General features: G+C 39.0%; 1 long non-coding RNA gene across 1 annotated transcript; it reads left to right on the forward strand.

The window, feature by feature from the left end:
• Positions 1–370: 370 nt before the first annotated feature.
• Positions 371–6,923, forward strand: LOC104653285 (uncharacterized). The gene is made up of 3 exons (XR_746504.1): positions 371–491; positions 625–690; positions 6,535–6,923. It is a non-coding gene; the product is annotated as an uncharacterized LOC104653285 (long non-coding RNA).
• The last annotated feature ends 1,415 nt before the right edge of the window (positions 6,924–8,338 follow it).

The following is an 8,338-nucleotide window of genomic DNA, read 5'->3' on the forward strand; positions in this document are numbered from 1 at the left end:
AGCTATGACCTTGGGGCAAATAGGGATACGATCCTGCAGGCGCGGGGAGCGCGCGGCACTGAGCGCCGGGAGCCACGCGCCCTCTGCTGCACGGCCGCGGAATACAGCAAGACGGAGGCGTCGCGGTCCTCTGCCCGCAGCGCACGCTCGGGCGAGCCTGGAGGATTGCGTTTCCTCGTGGGCTGGCAGAGCCTCACATGAAGTGCTCATCTTCTACTTTCCTTCTCTTTAAAAAATTAACGTGGGTGAGGAGACGTCCTAGTTGAGTACATATTGATTTGAAGTAACCAAAACTTCTAGCAAATCGCTTTTCTCAGAAGCATCTAGTAAAAGATAATTTCTTCCAAAGACATGAGAAAGAAGTTCCCCAGCTGGCCAAGAAAACTTGGCATCTGGCATACCTAGGAATCATTCAAAATAGTTTAATAGGAAGGACATTTTGAGGCCAGCCAGCATTATGGCTTTTGTGGCTCCTGTGGCATTTCACCTTGGTGAGTCCCTTTTTCATAAACACACAAACACATTTATAACTGCACTGACATAAAGATAAATATCTTAATATTATAAATTTAAACATTTTCTTTGACCCAAACCTAATTTTTTTTGTTGTTCTTATTTTAAAAGGAAATCTTTTCTTAGGCATCTAAAAGGATTGTGGACCTGAGGCACTGTGCTTAAAGGGCCTAATGGGTTAGTGACTCTGTTTTGAAGTATAGACAGAATTCATTTCCTGCAAGGGACTTTGCCACACAAAAATCTGGGGGTTTGTGGGAAAGAGTTTGGTTCTGTGGTCTCTGCAATCTTTGAGGGCGACAGTATTAGAATTACAGCCAGGGAAGCAGGACATAGTTTAATGTGATTGTGTCAGCCTTGACATCACATTACTTATATTTGAAAATACATAGATAAATAAAAGGATAAGTTATTAGCACACAGTTTTGCAATATTGATCTCAAAATTACTCTTTACTATTTATCAGTCAATTTCATGCAACCAAAATAATTCATGTTTAGACTTACTTGCTCTTGTTCTAAGACTTTAGAAAATTGTGTACTGCTGCTTATGTGGGTTTTGGGTTGATGTTGCAGGGAATTCTTAGGCAAGAAAGCAGCAATAAACTTTTTAAATATTTAGGACCATTACAAAATGGAGTTTGTAGCAAAGAAGAACCTTTTATTTGTGCCTCTGTAGATGCATTGTATCTGTTGGAGCCCAGTGAGATAATTTTGATTCTTTTTATAATTTTCAAATATTAACTTGATTGCTGTGAAACTCTTCACTTGGCCCTGGGATATGACATTGATAGGTGCCAAGAATTGAGTGGGAAGTTGATCAATGTAGAGTGGGTTCGCAGGATTCCGTGAAGGGAGCTAGGCTATTTGATCAGCTGGAATCCTTGTCTTTCATTTTCCATGAAACTGAATTGTGGCTTTCCTAAGAAGTGTGTAGTAAGATCAAATTTGATTCTTAAATATGTGTAAAACTTCAAATACCGCCAAACTGCAGTTCACCAAATGGATTCTTGTTATGGGAATTTTCCCTTATCTCTCACTTCTGGAAAGTGAATTAATTCTCAGTGGGATCAGGCCCTCCCCACAGAGCTGCTGTTGGGGAGAGTGTCACGTGCTCACCACAGGGTGGAGAGCTCACCTTTGGATACTCAGAAGCAATCTAAATTTTTTAGTAGCGTTTTGGTATTACAGTAGCAGGTTTTGGTTAACTTAGCATTATTATTATTTTTTTCCTGGTCAGTTTTTATAATGGAGTTAACTTTGTGTGTTCACATCAGTCAGTCCCAATCTAACTTTATTTTACTGAAGGCAATCTTAGCAGGCCGTCATGATTCACGGGCTGCAAAAAACGATTCTAATACTGGATTTGTTAAAATAAGTAAAGTGCTTATCTTATTATGTACCTATGTGTCTATTAGAGAGAAGGATTGGTTCATTTCAGAAAAATCCTAAGTAAAGGAACTGACAGTAGCTGAAGAAAAGTACTTTTCTTTGCCCCAGGGGGAAAAAAATTCAGCCAGTACATCAGGAAAATGTAATATAAAAAATATCTTAAAGTCTGTGTTCCAATTATTGTAATAAAAAAGCTTCTAACATATTATTAATCCTAGCAAAAATGTAAAAAGAAAAAATATTTGCTTTTTCTCAAAAAAGTAAAGATATTGTTAAAATATTTTACAAAGTGAGATATATATGATTTATTAAATATTTAATTAAAAAGCTAATAAAAAAGCCAGATATCTTCATATTTGTTACAATTATAGTGTTAAAGTAAATATCTGGGGCTGGCTCACACCTGTAATCCAGCACTTTGGGAGGCCAAGACAGGCAGATCTCTTGAGCTCAGGAGTTCAAGACTAGCCTGAATAACATGGCAGAACTCTGTCTCTACAAAAAACAAAAAATTTGCCAGGCATGGTGATGTGCACCTGTAGTCCCAGCTGCTTAGGAGGCTGAGGTGGGCAGATTGGAGCCCAGGAGGTTGAAACTGCAGTGAGCTATGCCACCACACTCCAGACTAGGAAACAGAGTAAGACCCTGTCTCAAACAAAATAAAAATAAATAAATATCTATGGGTGCCAGAGCCACTTGCTTCTTGGGGCTCCCATAGGTCTTTGCACACACACCCTTCTATCTAATATTGGCAATTCTGCATTGTAATCAGACACTCTATTGTAATCATTGCATTGTAATCCAATGACCCAATAAGCTGTTGACTGCTCATTGGTAAAGCAGAAATAATGACACCCACCTCATTGTTGTAAGAATTCGGTCAGTGAGTATAGATAAATCACCTGCCATGTGTAGGCACTCAGTAAATCATGGCTATTCGGTTCCTCCTAGACAGTGCTAAGCAGTTAGACTATAATGTAAGGAATGCAAAATTAAACACCAGGTACAAGGGAAACATTTAGGAGGAATAAGTCTCCAGCAGCATGAGGGGTGTGTGTGCGTGTGTGTGTGTGTGTGTGTGTGTGTGTAGGAGGGTTTGGGTCATGGAGATGTCGATTCTACCACACTTATGTTTTTCTTCTTAAACTGTGCCTTCTGAAGTTGGGCCCTGTATCACATTATTTATCTCTGTATCTTAGGCACCTAGCACCCTTTACCTAGCCTGAGTCCCAGGATACATATAGTAGCTACTCACATAGTACTCTTTGAAATTATAAACTTTGAAAAATCCAAATGGAGGTAATGGCAGTTTCATTTTGCAGAAGTTGGTAAATAATTGTGTTACAGATTACAATTGGCAAATAGCATTGTGCTGAAATTAGACTGGCTTTGAATCTGAGTTAATTTACTAGCTTTGTGACTTCGGGCAAATTGCTTGATTGTGCTAAGATTCCGTGTCCTCATCTATAAAACTAGGATAATAATAATACCATAGAGTTGTGGTGAGGACTAAAATGACATAATGTGTGTGAAGGATTTTACCTAGTGCCAATAATTAGAACTTGATTAATGTTAGTTATCCTTACTACCATGACAGGTTTCTCAGCTCCTATTTTGTGTTTAATGTTTTCTCTGTGCCAGGTGGGCTACACAGGATGACTCATGTCTTCATTCACTGAACAAATCATTCTGAGTGCTGCTATGTGTCAGGCATCAGCACAAGGGGTACAGCCATGAGCCAGATCAACATGATCCCGGCCCTCACAGAGTTTACATGGGGATGGTTGGGAGTACTATACGATAAATGGCCAAAAAATAAAAGCACAACAAAAACGAATTTCCAATACTGATAATTAATATGAAGAAAGTAAAACAGGAATGAGGTAAAGAATAATGAGTGAGGAAGTCCTACTTTAGATGCAGTGGTTATAGAAAACCTATTGTAGGAAGTTCATTTGAGGAACCACTAAGAAAAGATCTGGGGAAGGGCATTTTGGGCAGAGGAAACAGCAAGTATAAAAGCCCTGTGAAAGGAAGATTCTAGAACAAAAAAGCTTGTGACTGGAGCATGGTGATTGAGGAAGAACAGACAAGTAGTGAAGTCAGAGACAGTCAGGGGCTACAGCCTGCAGAGCCTTGCAGACAATGATACCAAGAAAGGATATTATACTAATTCCACAGGGAAGCCACTGGGGAGTAGCTTATGCACAGGTGTATTAGGCACTGGGGGTGGGAGAGTATAATACCAACTGCGACAATATAGCATTGTAGAATTAAAAGAAGTTTGGAGATTACCTGGTCCAAGTCTTTATTTTATAGATGAGAAATCTTGTAGAAGTCCCCAGATACAACATGCTTTTCCCTAGCTCCTTGCTTTTATTCGTCTGACAACTTCCTTTACAGATAGATCCAAACTTCTTCTGACTGTGAAACCATTTAATCCTGTCTCTGGTTTCCCTCTTGGGCCCTGAGTTTTTTCAGTATCCTTCTTTGGTAAGACGGGAGGCAGCATCACATGTGGCCAAGAGGCCGGATTTTGTCGTTTGGATTTGGCTTCTAGGACTTCTCCACTACATGATCTTTTATTATTTATTTCACCTCCTCAAGCCTCGGTTTTCATATGTGAAATGTAGTAGGAGTACCCAGGGCTGCTGAGAGTGTTAATCGGACTAGTTTGTGTGTGGTCATGTGAATGAACATGATACCTGCTATGTTGTTAGCTACTCCATTAGGATGGTTGTGATTGTAGTCAAGAGCCATAGAATTGTGAAATGAGAATCGACTTTGTGATAAGGCAGACCTGAGTTCATACTCTGACTCGAACACTTAATGGCTGCATCACTTTGAGCAAACTAAGTAATCCCTCTGAACTTCACGTTTTGTTTGTACATGGGGGTTGGGCAGAGCTGGGCAGGGGGAATTCTAGCTCCAGAACATGATGAGGATGAGTGTCTGTAAGATGCTAGAAACAATCCTGGCACATTTTCTTTGTTGATTAAATGATCCGATTGTCATATACTTTCCATTGTCAAGTAACAGGTTGACTTTTCTAGTTCTCTAACTTGGACAAAAATTTGCATGTATTTAATTAGCATTATTTGAGTTCCTGGTCTATAAAAATGACTAACACTTACTGAAAACTGATTATGCACCAACACCGTTCTGAATGCTTTACATAGTCCTACTTTAGAGCCGGTGACATTGAAGCAAAGAGGTAAGTCAGATCACCCCAGGTCACTCCGCTAGAAAGTGATGGGGCCAGGTATGAAACCAAACAGTTTGAACTATGAGCCATTTGCTCCGTGGTCTCCCCAAGGGTCAGCAAAGTGCCTTCAAGGAGCTTGTAAAGGCGCCCACCTCATAGTGATGTAATAGCAATGCATTAAGATTATGTATGCAGTACTCTTCTATAACAGAATATTCTACCGAAATGCTGGTCATTTTTAGGGTTTCCTGCTAAACTCCTTTTAACTATTTAGGGAAGAGGGGATAATGCTAACTTTACATATAATAAACAATTAAGTTCAACTTCTCTTAGTAAATTGCTTTTCAGACTTTTAAAAGTTTAGTTTCTAAATGTGTCTTTGATTTATCATAATGCATAGTAACACTTAACTTTTCTATAAGTAATAAAAATCTATTTAGTTTTTAAGAGCAATGAACAAGTTCCAAGCTCGTTACCCAGTTTCACTTTCCACCAGAACTGGAAGAATTACTAAGTGTGACAATCACACTGAGAATATGCAAAGTATACATTTTAAATATTTTATATTCCAGAGCAGCTGCTGCAGGTGATACTATAATCAATCTAATAAAAATCAAAGTCCACCTCTTCTCAGAACCTAGGTTCTCTGCTGTAGGCAATTTCGCTCCGCAGGGAGATGTTGACAATGTCTGGACACGTTTTTGGTTTTCACAACAGGGGAAGAGAGGAGTTGTGTGCCATTGGTCTCTAGTGGATAGAGGCCAGAGATGTTGCTAAACATCCTGCAATGCAGAGAATCACCCACTGACAACAGTGAATATTTTTGTCCAAAACATTAGCAGTACTAAGATTTTGGAACCCTACCTTAAGAGTATACATAAGGTAATGCTTTTGTAAAAGGTCTGTATAAGAGTTGCATTTGTATCCAGCAACACGTGAGCCCTAGGACAGGGCTTTTCCCATAATACTGCCTCATTCATCTTTGGTTTACTGGGTTGAGTAGAAAAGAAAATCCAGCCTCTGCAACTTAAGATTATTGTCTGTTCACTTTGCTTCAACACATTTCCAATGATGGCTTTGCACCTTAAATCATAGTGGCTTAAGCTTTGCCACATGATTAAACTTCTCTTTTCCTTGTAAATCACCACCTTGTATGGGGGGAATTTCTGACTTCCCTTTAGTTACAAGAACAATTAAACATTTTCCATACAAGGAGAATTGTAGGCATTACAAGTAAGTTTTTTCCTTCTGTTCAAAGGCAGAAGTACTCATTCACCAGTGTCACTAACTGAAAACTGTCTTAAGAGTATACAAGTGGAAAATCAGCATTTTTATAATCCTTTAATGTATGTGGATAGGCTAGGCTCTAGGAAACAAAGATAATTACATTTTATAACTGCAGTTTTCTCATTTGTGTTTATCCAGGTTTATTCTAAAGAAGAAAGAAAATCTATATGCATGAAAAGATAGATTAAGATTATATGCTTAAAAGTTTTGAACTACTCAAAATTAAGATTTGGGGAAACAGAAGTAGTATATAACCTAAGAAAACTGCCGCTAACTGTGAACTCCCTTGGCATTTTCTTTGCACTTCTTTGCTTTCTGTTCGATTGCTGTGTTTTTACCATTCACACAAACTTTTAAAGATTATTCCATGCAGTTAGCTCTATGCTTCTATTAGTGTGTCTCTCTGACTGTCTTTCTCTCTCTCCTCCATCTGAGTACAATGGCTAGAAAATAATACACACTTAAATGAATAAATATTAAATATTAAATATTTTAATGAACAGAAGGAATAGTATAGTAAATTTCCCAATTTCCCTTGACCTATGTATTGCAAATGCTTTTCTCTTTTTTTTTTTTTTTTTTTTTTTTTTTACCTTTTGCCATCTTTTACCAAGCTGAAAAAGTTACAACTACATTTTAAAAAACCGCCCAACCCAAGATCAAAACTGATGAGTCAAAATTGTGTGGTGTTCCTCCAAGAACTCACTGAGATGCCAGTCTCTGACCTTCCCAGGACAAGGCCACAGCTCCCAGTAGCTCATGAACCTAGACTGGCATTCAGTATTTTAGGAGGTTCATTGTACCATCTGTCCGTCCTTCCATCCATTTATCCATCCATCCATTCATTCCTTCAACCATGAAACAATTCACAGCAGTCTTAACGGCTCTTTTTGTTTGTTTGTTTCAGATTTGTTATAGAATTATCTCCTTCTACTTCTTCTCTCAGGTTGTCCCCACTCGGTGAGACAGTGAATATGACAGCTGGCCATAATAGCTGTTGAGAAACCACAGGATAGAACAAAGTGATTGGCAGGAGATTCTGTAGCCTGATTTTGTTAGCATTTGACTCTGCACCAGCTGCCCCCAACATGACCCTGCACACATTTAAGGGGTGCACATGTGACTGCTCCGTAACAGGAAGAAAATATGAGAAATTCTATTTATAGTTAATTTTTTACCCTCTAAAATTTTCCACTTCGTTCATATTTTATAATATATAAAATAATAAAATACTGTGAATATATATTTTTATTTTTTGTAAATGCAACATTGTGAGAACATGTGAAAGAACTGTGTCCCAGGGGCCTTACATCATTCAAAAAGAGTCTGCAGTCCATTGCTGACCCATAGACCCAGGTAGACCCAGAGCCGTGTTTTGCAGGTCGCCTGTGCCCTCGGTCCTGCTATCTGTTCCTTCTTTCCCATGGCACTGGTATCACTGTTCAACATGTATTTCATGCCCAGTGTGATGGGCACTGTGCTTGTGCCCGATAAACCCTTTCCTATAGTGGTTGCAGCCATGTCTAGTATCATTTCTCTTGAGCAATGTTTGGAAGTCGCCTTTTTCTTTCTATTTTTTTCTTCTCCTTAATGCTTCTAGGTAGTGCCTTAACCTGCTTTTATCTCTTTTGTATTTGACACATAAACACTTTTGAAAAGCATGAAATCTTTTCAAAAAGAGCCTTTCTTATGACTAGGCATGGTGGCTCACAACTGTAATCCCAGCAGTTTGGAAAGCCAAAGTGGGCAGATCACCTGGGGTAAGGCGTTTGAGACCGGCCTGGCCAACATGCTGAAACCCCGTCTCTACTAAAAGTGCAAAAATTAACCGAGCATGGTGGCTAATGTCTGTAATTCCAGCCAAGATCATGCCATTGCATTCCAGCCAGGTGACAACAGAGTGAGGCTGTGTCTCAAAAAAAAAAAAAAAAAAAAAGCCTTT

This window comes from Saimiri boliviensis, chromosome 15 (genome assembly GCF_048565385.1).
Source record: "Saimiri boliviensis isolate mSaiBol1 chromosome 15, mSaiBol1.pri, whole genome shotgun sequence".
Taxonomy (NCBI): Eukaryota; Metazoa; Chordata; class Mammalia; order Primates; family Cebidae; genus Saimiri; species Saimiri boliviensis.